The sequence below is a fragment of the Podarcis gaigeae genome (assembly GCF_964106915.1).
Source record: "Podarcis gaigeae genome assembly, chromosome: 3".
Taxonomy (NCBI): domain Eukaryota; kingdom Metazoa; phylum Chordata; class Lepidosauria; order Squamata; family Lacertidae; genus Podarcis; species Podarcis gaigeae.
In genome coordinates this window covers 96,724,810-96,741,334 of record NC_139680.1, presented here as the reverse complement: position 1 = coordinate 96,741,334, position 16,525 = coordinate 96,724,810, and the positions used below count along the sequence as shown (strand labels likewise).

Here is a 16,525-nt window from a genome sequence, read left to right as displayed (position 1 = left end):
TACAAAGACAATAAGACAACCAAATCATCAGGTAAAACTGTTAAAAGCAACTATTTAAAGCATTTTTATTTTTTTAAAAAACAGAAATAAACTAAAAATAGATTAAAACATAAATCAACATTTTCCATGTTTTGTTTTGTTAAACACCAGAATGTGTTTTGTAGCACCAGAAAGAGTACAGTGAAGGGTTTGTGTGGGCTTCTGGCTTCTGGATGGTGCCTGTCAAATTTTAGGCACTTTATAAATGATTAATAAAATGCCCTTGCTTTCCACTGTATGGGCATGTATGAAATCAAGATATATATTCCTTTATAGGTACTGAGAGGGGAATAACAAGTCTAGCTCGTTTCCTTTCTAAGACAGAAGTGGGTGCCCTGTGTATGCATCCCTAACAGTGCTTTAGAATACAAATAACCTCCAGGTTGTTTTTCAAATCAATCACAGTTCCAGAAAGACATAGCGGTCAAAGAAGCTAAAAGATGTCTGCTATGCTGAAAGAATGGACATGTTAAAGCAGAGACAAGCAGGGCAGGGTTGGCAAACAGCCAAAACTGAAATTGAAAGAGTTTTTATTGTTCCAAGTACAGTACAGTAACCTGCTTTTCCAGCTCCACCCCAGGGAAGTTTATTCTAATAATTAGGGGAAAATATTCTAATTACTATGTGAGAACATGCATCGCTACCCCTTTTGGGGGCAGTGGGCACATATATAATTTTGAGAAAGTGCCGTGGGCGCCAGCCACAAAATGGCTGTTATGGGGGTGAGGCCTAACACAATATGGCTGTTGTGGAAAGTGTGGCCTCACACAAAATGGCAGTGGTAGTTGGTGCCATTTGGGACTGGCAGAGGGCAGGATGACCCCAACACTTAGGGGAGCCAGAGCCAACTCATTCTAGTTTTGTTGATATCCTCCTCCCTACAAGGGCAACACTGTGGCTAAGAAACTAAAAACTAAGCGCTGGACTGGATATAAGTATGTTATGTTATGTTGTTATGTTGACAGATTTTATATTAGTCTTTGTTCAATCTGATGGCAATTAGTTTTAGCTTCCATTGGGGGTCTTAGATTTATAGGATTATGCATGTCTTGTGGGGTTTTCTTTTACCGCCAGTGCTGTTTTGAATTGCTTGCATTTTGCTGGTATTTTGCATGCTTGAATGTTTGTTTTACATTCTGGAGGTTTGTTGCTTGTGGTGAGTGACAAACAATACATAAATAATTGGTTATAAGGATTTCTGCCTGTTTCAGAAGCTTCACCATAGCCGTTTCAAAGGTCTTTTAAGGCTTTGAGGTCTAGTAAGGTTTTGCTTGCCTTGGCTGGAACTTGCTGGCTGTTCCACACATGAGAAGCATGATAATAATTTGATCACTATTGCAAGTGAAGAATGTTTTGATTTCTTTGTTACTGTGATTTTTTTGGCTTAACTGCCATGCTGTTAATCAAGGCACATATGCCATCTCTTTACCTTAATGTCTTTGTGAATTTCAATAAGAAAATATTTGTTGAGATGATATGCCATGAAATTAACCCTCTGAAACAACATCTCCTAAACTTTGAAGCCATCCCATTCTGAGGGAAACATTCTTTTCTCATACAAACATGGATTCTTCACCTCTATCACCAAGTCTCTAGCAGATAATTTTCTAGAACTTCGCCCAGTGTTTTAGGATTGGGGTTGAGCTGAATGTCTTCTCAGGATCCCTGCTAGCCCAATAATTTTATCATTGTAAGAGGCGGGTCTGCAAAAGACAGGGGCTGTTAAAATGGTCAAACCAGTTTAAAAGTCTGTCAAGTGTCCTCTTTGATTTTGTAAAAAAATACTGTAGCACCCTGCTTGTGGTTAACGCTTAGCTGGAATGAAATATTCAACGCAGCAATAGAGAAATTAAAATAATAATTTATTTGTCAGACAAATAAATGAGAGGCACAGTGGTATATGGTCACCAAGCTCTGGCCTGGCCTCCTGCCATTATGGCCAGCACTTATATTTCCTTAACCCAGCCCCCTTGCTCCTCCTGTGGCTGCCTCTGTCCAATCAGCCTGGTTGAAATTCCTATTGGCTGTTTGCTAGAACCAATCACAAAAGATACACCCATTTCCTTTTGCCTTTTATGGGAAATAAAAGCTATATATTCTTCTATCTATAAATGACAAATAAGTAGTCATTTATCTTACATTTGTCTCAACAAGGAACCTTAATTACCAGCTCACCTCTTGCCCTCCTTGCCCTATTGCCCTCCAAAACAGATGGTTAATAGTTTTAAATTTTTATCTTAAACAGATGTCAAGGATCTTGAGTTCACATCATCATTGAAAGATCTCCTTCTTTTGGAGGTCTTTAAACAAAGGCCTGACAACCATATGTGTGCTCTAATGATGTTTCCTGTTTGGCAGGGGGGCTGGGCTGATGGCCCCTGTGGTCTCTTCCAACTATATGAAATAAGAATCTAGCATAAGGATTTAACATTTCTTAGTTTCTAAATCCTTTGCATAATTACATTTAAGCCAATATATTTCATACATTATCATAAATAGCTTTTTAGAAGAATAAACCTTCTCAAAGTAAAAAGGAAGGAACAGTTTACAGCCTCAAAATAAAATAGGAAGAAACCTCTTCTTCTGTTTACACCCCCCTTCTCCAGCCAAGCCAGCTGCTTTTCCATTTGCTCTTGGCCTTTTAACCTTAGGAAAATATGGCTCAAGTTTAATGGGAGGCACATGGTTTTATTTTACTATTTACCAACTCTTAATTATGTTTTTCTCAGCTTTTTTTATATTCTGTAATATGTAGGGTCAGTGTAACCTTTGCTCTCAGCCTGTAATTCCCTTTTTACGACTTTGAGAATTGTTTTCTGCTATAAATCAGGGGGGCCCCTTGTCCAGGAGGATAAACATCTTGCCAAAGTACTTAGGCAGCTGGTCTTCTGCCTGGCATAAAACGTTTGAAAATCTTTAAGCTCATTTTAAAATACAGGCCCTGATCAAAATATAAGCCTTGATAAAAATGCAGGCTATGATTAGATGCCTCAATACAATGCTGCTAAACACCAAAAACATTTCCAGTGACTCCTTCCAAAGGAAACCAAACCAGAATTAGTGCAGCACCCCTGGAACATCTTATTGCTCTGAGAACTGAGGTGAGCATTAACAGCAGCATCACAAGTGTTTCCAATGATCACTCCAAAATTTGAATCAAATCCCACATTGCTGCATTTTAAGCCACATAACACTTTGCATTCATGAAGCGTTGACACCACCTATTCAGTGGATAATATCTCTCTCTGTGTGAATTAACTTTCTCCATCCTAAGTTACTCTGTTGGACCAGCTTTTAAGAGAAACAAAGGGAACTTTAACTAGCAACTCGATCTTCAAATTGCTTTTCTGGCAGGATATAAATGGGGCTTCTGTCAAGAAAAGCAATGACAGCTGGCGCCTCTGAACTTCATTGTTTTAACAAAACTCAACATTTTCTTGTGGCTGGGTTCCACACACACCTCTCAGTTCAGATCAAATGTGTTTTGTTTTCAGGAGCTGAAATCAGTGGTACTGTCAGGGCAGCACTCCGTAGGCTAAGCAGAAAGGCCTCAAACACAGCAGGCCTGTAGCACATTTCCCCCTCAAAGAATCCTGGAAACTCATAATGTGCTCAGAGCCACTCTGTTGTTTCATTTTACCTATATGCCTTTTGCACCTGGTCCATCTTGGAGGTCTAGAAAAAACAAACCTCAAAGCAGATCCCAAAAACTTGAGGTCTGCCTACCCCAGTAACCATACTATCTTAGCTTACTGAATTTTAAGCTGCTCTCAGATTTGTGTGGTAGAAATTGAACTAAGCCTGCCTGTGCTTGCAATTGGCCAGAGATAAGAAGTATCACAAAACTGAATCAGTTTGGCTGAGAGACTTTATCTCTCCTTCTCTGTCTCTCTCTGTGCACTGAATTTTACATTTATTACAGACACCATATTGCTGCCAGTGCTCCTTTGCAGTAAAAAAAGAGAGGGAGCCAGCAAAACCATTTACCTACTGAAATGATTCTGCCCTTGCCCATTCAAGGATCTCAAACTATGTCAACCTCAGGCTGCTGTAGCACCTTAGAGTAGACCAGCACTAGATATGTGATGGCTGAGCCAGCTATGTAATTTTATTTACTATTAATTTTAATCTTGCTTTTGTATTGCATATATTTTAACTCCATGTGTGCTCATCCGTTCAGTTAGGTCTGTGGAACTGGCACTTTTACAAGTGTTTGCACCCCACTTGCAAGAAATTGGTCCTTCAGCCCACTCTTTGGAACTCCTTACCCATATTAGGCAGGTACCTTTGTTGTACATATTGTTGGAAGGTACCCCCGCAATGCAGGAATATGCAGCTGTCCCATACGGGGATCAAACCTGCAACCTTGGTGCTATTGGCACCATGCTCTAACCAACTGAGCCATCACTGTTACATTTCAGCAAGCCTATCCAGGCATGTAATGTTAGCATGCAGTTTTAACAGGTGGTTTTAATAAATATAATGGTTTATAAATTACTTGTTTTTTAAATATTTTTTAACAAGTTTGTTTGTTTGTTACCCACCCTTTACCCTAAGGTCCCAGGGTGAGTTACAGTATTAAAAGACAATATAAAAACAATTTTGAACAACTTGCAACCATGAAAATGAGGTGTGTCCTAAAAACATAATCTCAAATGTCAAAATGTATGATAACTTGTTATGTAACCAAATGTTATCTAACTTTTAATGTTTGTTTTTATCTGTATTTTTAAATAAATAGTTTAGGCTGTCTTTTGCAAACCTCTTAGCAGCCTACTGTTTGAGTGTTATATAATTAAATAAGTAAATAATGAATTATAATAGTATCCTTTTATCATAATATTTAACTTAACGCGTAATGAATTGTTGTTCCAAACACATTGCTTTATTGTGATAATTACCTGATGTTTATTCTCAGCAGCTTTGGGCACAGTGGAAAAGCAGCTTATAAGGAAACTAAATTAACCACTGGTGCTTGACTGGGTCCAAAGTGAATGTAACATCAGTGAATAATCTAGGGCAGCCTTAGCTGATCTGGTGCTATTATGAACTACAACTCCCATCAATCCAAACATAACTAATGATCAGGGATGATGGGAGTTGTAGTCCACAACACCTCAGAGGAATTAAGTCGGCCACCCCGATCCAGGCATTTTAACGTCGTCCTGGGGGGGGGGAGAGAAGTAAGAGTTGGTCTGTGTTCTGTGTTTAGAACAGGGGGTGCCAACCTTTTTGGACCAGTGGCCACATTTTGAATTTTGGGAGAGTGCTGGGGGCACCAGCCACAAAATAACTCCTCTGGGGAGCCATGTGGCATAACCCAAAATTAGATAGACAGCCATCCTCAACAACTTTACTCTCCCCATAAGTCAGCTACGTTCTCCAGGTCCTGATTGTAGAGGTTGCACAAGACTGATTTTACACAAACAAGCACAGATGTTGTTGCTGTCTTAATAGGGAGGGAACATTCCTCACTACCAGGAAAAATATACAAGGTGGCCACATGACACCCACTCTCATTTCACAGAAACCAGTTAGTGTCATGAGGCTGACAGAGAGATGCTGGGTTTCCGCAGGTCAGGAAAAGGCTGGAGGCTTGAAATGCAACTGACTTCTATTCACAGAAAGTAACACAGTGGGGCCTCTGTGGCTCGACTCCTTCAGCTTGAGACATTGGTGGAAAACTGACCTCTGGTCCTGCCTTTCCCTACTAGCCTCTCACTCTGGAGACCTCCCCAACAGACAGAGACTGCAACGTGAGGATGGGCCTGCCTGGCCCTTTGCTTGGCAACATGCAGGGCTCTCCTGGAGCCGGGTTGGCAGAGGAGGAGAGCAGCAGGATTGAGACTGCGCTGCTGCGCGATGGCAGGTGTACCTTCCGATTCCTCCTTGTGTCTGTGCTCACACTGAAATGCTCAGCCTCCAGCCCTGCCCTGGAAAGGCCTTCATCTTCTGACACACACACACACACACACACACACACACACCAGTCGCTCCAACCTCCTGCTTCTATTACCTCCCAGCTCATCCCCACCCCCCAGTCTCCTCCCTGACATCCCACCACTAGGACCATGGAGTGTCATGGTCCGGTTCACAGGCAATTGAAGTCCCGACTGGGGACGTCAGGACCGGGGGCAAAATGGCGGGGAGGGAGCAGGAACAGGAGTTCAGAAGCCAGGAGTCAGGAAGCCAAGAGTCCAAGGATCAGAGAGCTGGGAGTCAAAAAGCCAAGGGTGAGGATCAAGAAGCAAGGAGTCACAAAGTCAAGGAGCCAAACGCAGCAAGGTAGGAAACATGTTGCTGTGGCAAAGAGCTGAAGGGAAATGCTGATCTTATATCCCTTCTCGGCTCTTGCCACGAGTTGCAGTGAGTTACCAAGCAGCTGCACCTGTGTGGCCGCACCTTGCCTCTTCAAAACAAACTTAGGAAGTCCCCGGTCCTGCAAAGTCCTACTGGTCACAGGGCCTGGCTCCTGCACGCACTCCTGACATGGAGTCTAAGTCCTCATCTTCCCTGTCCTCCCTGGGGAGCTCCTGGGCTGGAGGCTCCTACCACTCCTCCTCATCCAGCCAGTCCCTGACAGAAGGCAATTGCACATTTAGCCCCACAACTTTCTTTCAAGGCAGGCTAGAGATGTACTTTTCCCCTCCCTCAATGAAAGCTCAATGTCTTGGGCACCTGCTCAGGTGTTCCAGTGAAAGCCTTTGAAGGTGCCATGGTGCACAGCTGATCAACTCTGGAAAGCAATAATAGGAAAAATAACATCTTCTTACATAACAGATCTGGGCACCTTCTGTTTTATTCAGAGTGGCATCTGCTGACTTTGGGGACCAAGCTACATTTTCATTCCCTTTTTTAATATTTTTTTGCTCTGCTGTCTCAGTTAAGGCAGAATAAAATGTGTTCAGCTTCCTTTTACACAGATCTGTCTAGCAGCAGTTCATGGGCCATGTCTGCTCTAAGGTAATGTCATCTGGTCCTCAGCAGCCCTATCCAATTTTAGTTAAGGTATTGCACTTTTTGTTGTTGAGGAAGCTGCCTTATATCAAGTCAGACCAGGCATAGGCAATCTTCAGGCCCCCAGATGTTTTGGACTACAATTCCCATCATCCCTGACCACTGGTCCTGTTAGCTGGGGATCATGGGAGTTGTAGGCCAAAACATCTGGAGGGCCCTTGGTCCATCAAACTCAGGTTGTCAACAGTGTTTGGCAGTCTGTGGGATTTTGAGAAGGGGTCTTCCCTAGCCCTCCTTGGAGATAGCAGAGATTGAACCCAGAGCCTTCTGCATGCAAAGCAGATGTTCTTCTGCTGAACTGCAGCTCCCTTCTTTCAATTTTGAGAGCAGTAAGAATAAAGTATTGCAGTTGCCCCATGTTTTAATATTATGTAACTGTCTTTAATTATTTGATTACTGAAACAACAAACACAAAATGTTCTCTTAAATAGTGCATTAGATACAAGCCAAGTATGTTAAATTTATTTCTTATTCACTTAGTCTGGACCAAGGAAATAGATACAAATTTTTAAATTAAAAAAAAACATACTGGCATATTTTACATAACTTATTTTCAAACTACTGTATTTAATTTGTTGGTAACCAATTTAATTCAAACACGGACAGTATTATAATTGTTTATTTGCTCCTGAGAAATGCCCAGCACTCCAGGAGAAACTGCCTTTGAGGAGCACATCATCCAAAAATGGCATGGCCTGCAAGATACAAAGTAAAGAAGCATCAAACAGAATCAGTAGGAGACGACGACTTTCTAAGAACCATTTGGTTAAAGCAAGAGTAGCCGATGTGGTGCTGTCTAGATGTTGTGGACTACAGTGGTACCTCGGGTTAAGTACTTAATTCTTTCCGGAGGTCCGTACTTAACCTGAAACTGTTCTTAACCTGAAGCACCACTTTAGCTAATGGGGCCTCCTGCTGCTGCCACACTGCCAGAGCACGATTTCTGTTCTCATCCTGCACAGGATACCATTACTGGGGTGGTAGGCAGACTAATGGAAATGAGACTGCTACTGCCTTTAGTTTCAAAGTCTTTCACAGCTCATGGATAAATGTTTTAAGTTACAATTATATTGAAACATCATTCTCCATGGATGAAGCTGCTTTGACACACTACTACAGACAGGGCTTTGCTTGTCATCAACCTGCAACTAACTAGAGTGGTACCTCGGGTTAAGTACGCGCCGCCAGAGCACAATTTCTGTTCTCATCCTGAAGCAAAGTTCTTAACCTGAACCACTGTTTCTGGGTTAGCGGAGTCTGTAACCTGAAGCGTATGTAACCTGAAGTGTATGTAACCCGAGGTACCACTGTACAAGCTCCATCAGCCTCAGCCAATATAGCCAATGATCAGGGATGATGGGAGTTTTAGTCCACAACATCTGTAGGGCACCATCTTGGTTAACAATAAGCCATCTTGGTTAAATCAACAAGCTCTCTACAGATGTTCAAGAATTGGAATAAAGCAACATGTGAGGAAGAGCAGCCTGCCAGCTCCACCTTCCCCAACCCGTCAAACAGCTGGAGAGCTACTGTCTGAAGTGGGAAGCTCCCAGCATGATGTAACCTGTACTGGTAAGAGCCATTGTGGTGTAGGGGTTAGAGTGCTGGACTAGGACCTGGGAGACCAGGGTAAGCTGCTTTTCAGAAAATGCAAACTGAACCAACATTCTCCCCTATCCCAGCAGTCTCTGGCCACCATGATTCAAAATTCACACTTCTACAAATGTTGTGATCTAGTTCTCCAACTAATTAAAAAAAATTAGGTGAAAATGTGTATAAAAATGCATATAAGTGAAAAATTACACAAAAAGTTAGGGAAAGTTGCTTGCAAAAATGTGTAAAAACTGCAAACAGAAATGTGCTTATTAGGAGAAAATTGCACTATATTGCTGCTGAATTTTCATGGATAATTTTATTTATTTGTTCATGGAAGTTGCTGCAGAAATTTGGAGAACCAAACGTAAGTTTCGAAAGACTAGAAAGCAAAACTGACAAGAGTCATCTATCTCTAACCTGGAGGGAATTTTTCAGACCAAATTGTTTTAACTCTGCTTCAGTGTCCTTTCTCCCAGTCTTAAAAGTTAATCATGCACGGAACTGCGGGCCAGGCAAGATAAGGCAAAAAGCTAAATAAATAAGCTCTGCCTTTCTCCTCATTGTTTTGCAAGCAGCATCTAAAATAAATTCAGTGGTGATGATGTAACACCTGTTCTGCTGCTGCAGCCCACATGCAACATCAGTTATCTGTTTTGTTTTACAAGGAATTAGTTGGTGGCTGCGTCAGTGATCAATCCCCAGTACCTGTTTGCATTAGCAAAGCTCAGTCATGAAATATGCCCACGCATTCTAAACAACAATGTCTCTTAGCTGATTGTCTTTTCCTTGCTATTGAGCAATAACAACCAGTCTCCACATGGAGTGGGGGTGGGCAGATGGGCTTGGGAAATATGTTCTCAGAGGAATACACTTCCTTGAACAGCCCCCAACCCCTCTTTGTCACTGTTTGTATATTCGTTCTATTTACTCCCTTCTTCCAAAGGACACCAAACCCAGGTAAGCACTGTATGTACCCCTGAAAGTTTTCACCACTTTGGGGGAGTGAGGCAAGCATAACTCTACAACATAGGGAAGCAATGCAGCTGAATTGCACCTCAGGAGAAAGAAAGATAATGCCATACTTTTCAGCAGCTTCATGCTGGGTAAAGGAGAATGGAACAGAAGAGATGGGTGTTAAGAGCACAAGAGGCAGGATGGACAGAGTGAACAGTAGGCCCATTGCAAACTAAGGGGTTAACGCATGCACACAATATTTGCAAAGCACAGACATCAATCACATAAAAATGCTGTCCTTTATTATTTCCCCATTTAATCTGGAATTACTGTGAGAGAAGAAAACCTAAGTAAAAAACAAATAAATTGTGGAAAAAGTAAATCTGGATTAAAACAGGAGGGAAATATGGGCTGGTATTTTGACAAGGATGTCATCATGCGGATGCTATGAAAAATTGCATCCATGCGCAGCACCGAATCCATGATAAACTCTAGTGCGGAAATGTCCCTCATTACTCCTCCAAAGTTGACGTGTAGAGAGGGGTGGAATTACAGATTCCTACAGTTCAACATTTACTTGCAATGTAATATATTGTTATGTGTTTGTGGGTGACAGACCTTTTAATCCCTGTACCCAGCAAATGTTAAAATATTATAAGCCAGGCTGTCTTCCTGATGAAACAATCTCCTGGCAAGATGGGCCATTGAAAGAGGGGAAAGGGAAGGGTAATGACCCATTAAGAAGGATAATAATATATTATTATTATTATTATTATTATTATTATTATTATTATTATTATTACCCTGCCCATCTGAGTTTCCCCAGCCACTCTGGGCGGCTCCCTGCAGAATACAGTGGTACCTCAGTTTAAGAACAGTCCAGTTTAAGAACGATTTGGTTTACACTGACCCTAGGGCTTGCCGATTGGAAGGTTGGTGGTTCGAATCCCTGTGATGGGGTGAGCGCCCATTGCTCAGTCGCAGCTCCTGCCAACCTAGCAGTTCGAAAGCATGTCAGAGTGTAAGTAGATAAATAGGTACCACTCCGGCGGGAAGGTAAATGGCATTTCCATGTGCTGCTCCGGTTTTGCCAGAAGCAGCTTAGTCATGCTGGCCACATGACCTGGAAAAACTGTCTGCGGACAAACGTTGGTTCCCTCAGCCAGTAAAGCAAGATGAGCGCCGCAACCCCAGAGTCATTTGCGACTGGACTTAACTGTCAGGGGTCCTTTACCTTTACTTTGCGAACTTTACCTTGGTCTAAAAACGGAATCCAAATGGTGAAAGGGCACTGGTGGCAGAAGGCCTCATTAGGGAAAGCGTGTCTTGGTTTAAGAACCTTTTTGGTTTAAGAACTGACTTCTGGAATGAATTAAGTTTGTAAATCGAGGTACCACTGTATTAAAAAGATGATAAAACATCAAACATAGTAAACTTCCCTAAACAGGGCTGCCTTCAGATGTCTTCTAAAAGTCAGGTAGTTGCTTATTTCCTTGACATCTGATGGGAGGGCATTCCAAAGGGCAGGCGCCACTACAGTGGTACCTCGCAAGACGAATGCCTCGCAAGACAAATGCCTCGCAAGACAAAAGGGTTTTTCGTTTTTTGTGTTGCTTCGCAAGACGATTTTCCCTATGGGCTTGCTTCGCAAGACGAAAGGTCTTGTGAGTTTGTTTCCGTTTTCTTAAAACCGTTAATACCAGGGTGCATCCGTGCTTCGCAAGACGAAAAATCCGCAAGACGAAGAAACTTGCAGAACGAATTAATTTCGTCTTGCGAGGCACCACTGTACCAAGAAGGCCCTCTGTCTGGTTCCCTGTAACCTCACTCCTCGCAGTGAGGGAACCACCAGAAGGCCCTTGGAGCTGTACCTCAGTGTCTGGGCTGAACAATGGAGGTGGAGACACTCCTTCAGGTACACTGGGCCGAGACTATGTGCCAGCCAGTAAATGGGTGGATCTCCACCCCAGGTTCTGGATGGCTAGCCAAAGACAACACCAGAGTTTCAGGGAAGGAGTTTCAGGATTGCAGTGAGCATGGTGTAAGCTGGAGGAAAGATAATTGCAGTTTGCAAGTGGAGAAAGGTGGGAGTCAGAGCACAATGTGGGCTGACAGTTTGAATCTAAGGCAGAATCCAAGGGAGAAACAGAACTGTAATGGTGGAAACTCCTCCAACATAGGCTCAGGTTGTATAGATGTGTAAATAAACCATATATCATAAAGACACCTCAGTCTCCGCTGTTCCTCATTGTCCAAAAGGAAACACAAACCTGGGGTAAAGAGTGCCTGGAACTCCCTATAATCTCTGCTGTGGAGATTGGCGATATTGTGTGTCACACTACATTACAAACTAACTTACTTTTTTCTGGGAAATGCCTCTTTTCCTTATTTTCAGGAGGGCCTATTGTTATCCAGGAGGCCCTGTCACTGATGTACTCATGCTTCACTATTTTAAAAATCTCTGCCGAATTGCGGTTAGAAAAGGGATAATGTCTCCTCTGAGGTCTGAGCCAGGCTGTTTCGGTCTTTCCTTCCAACCAGCATCCAGGATCCCTCCACTTGTTATATTCAATCAAGAGCTTTTTCTCATCTTCGGCCATGTTGGTCAATTGGAACTTCTCTTTATCCCGAGATAAGTCCTGCTTTTAAAAGCAGAGCAAAAATATAAGCAAGCCTCAGTAACTTCAAATGCTTTTAGCCCATGTGAAAGCAGGACACCTTAGCCCTGCTCAGTTGCTATAGGAATGAAACCTAAGATACGGTTGTGCAACAGAAGATGGTACAATCGGCTCTTTTCCTCCGCCCCCATGCTGATCAGTACTACTGTTTCTGGGATCAAATAATAAGGATGCTTTAAAACAAGGATAAGAAACTTGTGTCCAGGGGCCACCTTCCCTTGTGTGCAACCTTCTGAGGGCCGCATGCTAGAGGTGGGTGGGACCAGAGGCAAAAAGTGGTTGGAGCGATGATACTCCCACACCCCTCTCTGTCTTCCGTTCAAGAAAGCAAGAGGCATTATCTGAGTTTAAGGCCCCATACCAGCCAGGCAAAAATGCTGCAGCGAGACTCCTTACGGGGTCCTCGCTGCGAGATCACATTCACCCGGTGCTATACCAGCTGCACTGGCTTCTGGTGGAGTACAGGATCAGGTTTAAGGTGCTAGTTTTAACCTTTAAAGCCCTATACGGCCTAGGACCCTCGTACCTACGGGACCGCCTCTCCTGGTATGTCCCACAGAGAAACTTACCGTCTTCAAATAAAAACATCTTGAAGGTCCCAGGCCACAGAGAGGTTAGGCTGGCCTCAACTAGAGCCAGGGCTTTTTCGGCTGTGGTTCCAATCTGGTGGAACACTCTGTCACAAGAGACTAGGCCCCTGCGGAACTTGACATCTTTCCGCAGGGCCTGCAAGACAGAGCTGTTCCACCAGGCCTTTGGCCAGGGCACAGCCTGACTCCCTCCTTCGGCAATTTTCGCGGAGCTCTGGCCCAATGGTTGCCAGTGGTTTGTTTTGAATTAATTTTATAATGAATGATTTTAGAGTGTTGTGTTGTACTGTTGTACTGTTTTATTGTTGTTAGCCGCCCTGAGCCTGGCTTCGGCTGGGGAGGGTGGGATATAAATAAAAATTATTATTATTATTATTATTATTATTATTATTATTATTATTATTATTATTATTCAAGGAGAGTGCGCTTGTGGAAGGGGCATGACATCTGTAGGGCACCCTGTTGGCTACCTTTGGGTTAAATCCATCATCTAATACAGAGGCTCCCAAACTTATTTGGCTTACCCCCCACCTTTTCAGAGAGAAAAAATACTCAGCGACCCCAAACTCAGTCTGATCTGCCCCAGGGGCAGGGCTGGTGCCACAGCCTGCCTGCCATTGGCCAAATAGGCAAGCTGTGATCTACTTCCAAGGTCTGGGAAGCTGAAAAGAGCTCATCTAAGCCCAGGAAAACCCCTCACTTGCAGCACGACCACCAGATCCAGGGGAGGCGTTGTTGCCATCCTGCAACAGTGCCTGACCTGGTAGTAAGCATTATTACACAACAAACATGTTTTTTGTTGAAATTCTCTTCTTTATGCTTCCACTGCCCTCTTATTTTTATTCAATGCCCCCCAATTGCACCTGAGGCTACTAACTGCTCCTCTGGATCATTCTAACACCCAATCAGGGGGCGCCATCACCCACTTTGGAAAACACATATCTAATATGACAGGGATAAATAATTCTTACAGATGATGCATCTAAGTTGTGAAATAGGCTAGAAATAAACTCTTTAAAAGAAGGTACTTGGCCATCCAACTCATGAAGAGGTGCTAGAAATGCTCCTTGTTCGAAGCACCATTTGATTTATAGCTGATTCATGATAGAAATGATAATTTCTAGGTGTCCAGAACAGCCTTTCCCAAGCTGGTGCCCTCCAGATGTTTTGGACTGCATTTCCCGCCAGCCCTGCCAGCAAAGACAAGTGGCCAAGAATTATGGGAAGTGTAGATCAAAACCGGGGAGGGTTGTTCTGGCAAACCATGGTCAGCATGCCAATCTTGATGAGGTAGTTGTTTCTTAGATTACATGTCTTGTCAAAAAGTACTCCTATATTCTTACCAATATGCTGGAACTAGAGGTGGAGGCCTCCTATACCAGCTCAACCTTTGGGCAACACATACCTTGCAGTGCTCTGATTTCCTAAGAGATTATTGAGTGGGACTCCCAACTTAGATCTCCTGATGGAAAAACAGGGACTGTTTAGAACTTCAGGAAGTTCTGTAGATGCTTAGCAACTGGCAATTCAAAGAATCAGCGGTCACCTTCTATACCAGCTTTTAAAAGCTTGCTGAAAACTTTTCTGTGCTGCCAGGCCTATGTAGGCAATTAAGAGCTCATCCCCCACAATGGTCTGTTCATGTTTATTTTTAATTTCTTTTTGTTTAAAACTTATTTTTAACTTTTGTTATGTTATTGTTTGGTTTTATGTTTTTATATTCTTGTAAGCCGCTGTGATATATTTTTATGATACAGTGGTATATAAATATTTATAAATAAACAAATCATGACTAAATTAGCAATAAGTCTTCCGTTTGCTTGTCCAACCTTGTTGTCTTAATTTTTTTTTGGAAAGGAAGAGGTCTTTGTAGTTGCTGCAAAGCCTAGATCTTGCAGATAAGAGTGTGAGGTTTCTCTGAACCTAGTGATACAGTATATTGTACAATAAAACAAGGACAAACTGAATAAGATACTATTTTACCTTCCAACTCTCTGCATAGTGTCCCCTCTAGTGCAGTGTTTCCCAACCTTGTGCCTCCAGCTGTTTTTGGACTACAATTCCCATCATCCCTTGCCACTGGTCTTGCTAGTCAGGGATGATGGGAGTTGTAGTTCAAAAACAGCTGGAGGCACAAGGTTGGGAAACACTGCTCTAGTGCAACATGTAGCTTTAGAGGAATGATTTAGGTCAGGCATGAGTGGCATAAGTTGTGTATCTTGTGCACTGAACTATTTGGGTCCAGGAGACCTTAGGGACTGCCTGAGCCCTTATAGATCAGCTCAATCGCAGAGATCATCTGGAGGCGGACTGTTATTCCCCCCACCATGTTACAGAGGCATGACTGGCCTCAGTTTAGTGTCGCTGGTCCTGTGCTGTAGAACATACTACCAGCAGATATTCAGTAGGCATCTTCACTTTTGAACATCTCTTGAAGACATTTTATGCCCAAAGCCCTTTGCAGTTTAACATATTACTGAGTACCCAGTCCTCTTAAGGATGGTTTTCAAGAAGAAGAAGAAGAGTTTGGATTTGATATCCCGCCTTTCACTCCCTTTAAGGAGTCTCAAAGCGGCTAACATTCTCTTTTCCCTTCCTCCCCCACAACAAACACTGTGAGGTGAGTGGGGCTGAGAGACTTCAGAGAGAAGTGTGACTGGCCCAAGGTCACCCAGCAGCTGCATGTGGAGGAGCGGAGACGTGAACCCGGTTCCCCAGATAACGTGACTACCGCTCTTAACCACTACACCACACTGGCTCTCCTTTTGTACATCTTTTGACGGGTTTTTTATATTACTGCCCTGATATTTCATAATATTTCATGTAGAAGGGTTAGAGGCACCCCCTACCCTCAAATGCCTGAGCCGTGATCTTAAGCAAGGGTGCTTCTAGCCAAGAGAAGAAAAAGCCAGAAAATGCAGTCACGGATCTCTCACATCCGGCCCTTCTGAACCTGTGTTTCCCTGCGCCTAAAATGACACACTACCTACTTTCTATCTCTTTCCTCCATCCACCCATCCTGGAAAAAACAACAACAGTGCAGTGCAAATGCACATTTCACACAGTACCTACCCCACTGCAATACAAAAACAATGAGTCATCTTCTCTGTGGACAGTTTAATTTTGTTTTTGGATCCGTTTTACTGCACCCTCTGATTTCCAGGAGCTGCCCGGGTGTCTCTGTAGCATCCTTCTTTTGCAAGGCATGAAGGGGTGCGCGGAGAATGGCAAGGGTGGGTGCGTGGGGGAAGAAACCTCTCTTGCGCCGGACGAGGGCCTGAGAAAGGCGAGGATCCCAGCAACCCCCGCGGGGAGGGGTCAGTAGAGAGCTCCACGTGGCCCCCAGTGACATGGAAGAGGCGCACAAGCCTCGGACGGATGGAGAGATGGGCTAAGCCCCGCCCCCTTTCCCCGAGCCCGGCGTCCCATTGGCTGCGGAAGCGGCTTCGGCGTATCTGCCGAGGGGGGTGAGCGCCGTGTGCGCATGCGGGAGCCGGCCGCGAGTTGCTAGAGGGGCGGAAAGCGTTGCGGAGCGAGGGTGGGCGCCGCGTCCGTTGCTTAGCCCTCCTGGCCCTTCCGTGCTGCGGGGCGGGGTGGCAGCGAGAGGCCCCCCGGGACAGAAGAGGGCTGGCTGGGTGGGGAAGGACCAGG

General features: G+C 43.7%; 1 long non-coding RNA gene across 1 annotated transcript; it reads right to left on the bottom strand.

Moving 5' to 3' along the window:
• Positions 1-7,659: 7,659 nt before the first annotated feature.
• Positions 7,660-16,522, bottom strand: LOC310842191. Its single transcript, XR_014562982.1, has 2 exons — positions 15,947-16,522; positions 7,660-7,751 (listed from the first exon to the last, which is right to left on the bottom strand). It is a non-coding gene; the product is annotated as an uncharacterized lncRNA (long non-coding RNA).
• Positions 16,523-16,525: the final 3 nt, after the last annotated feature.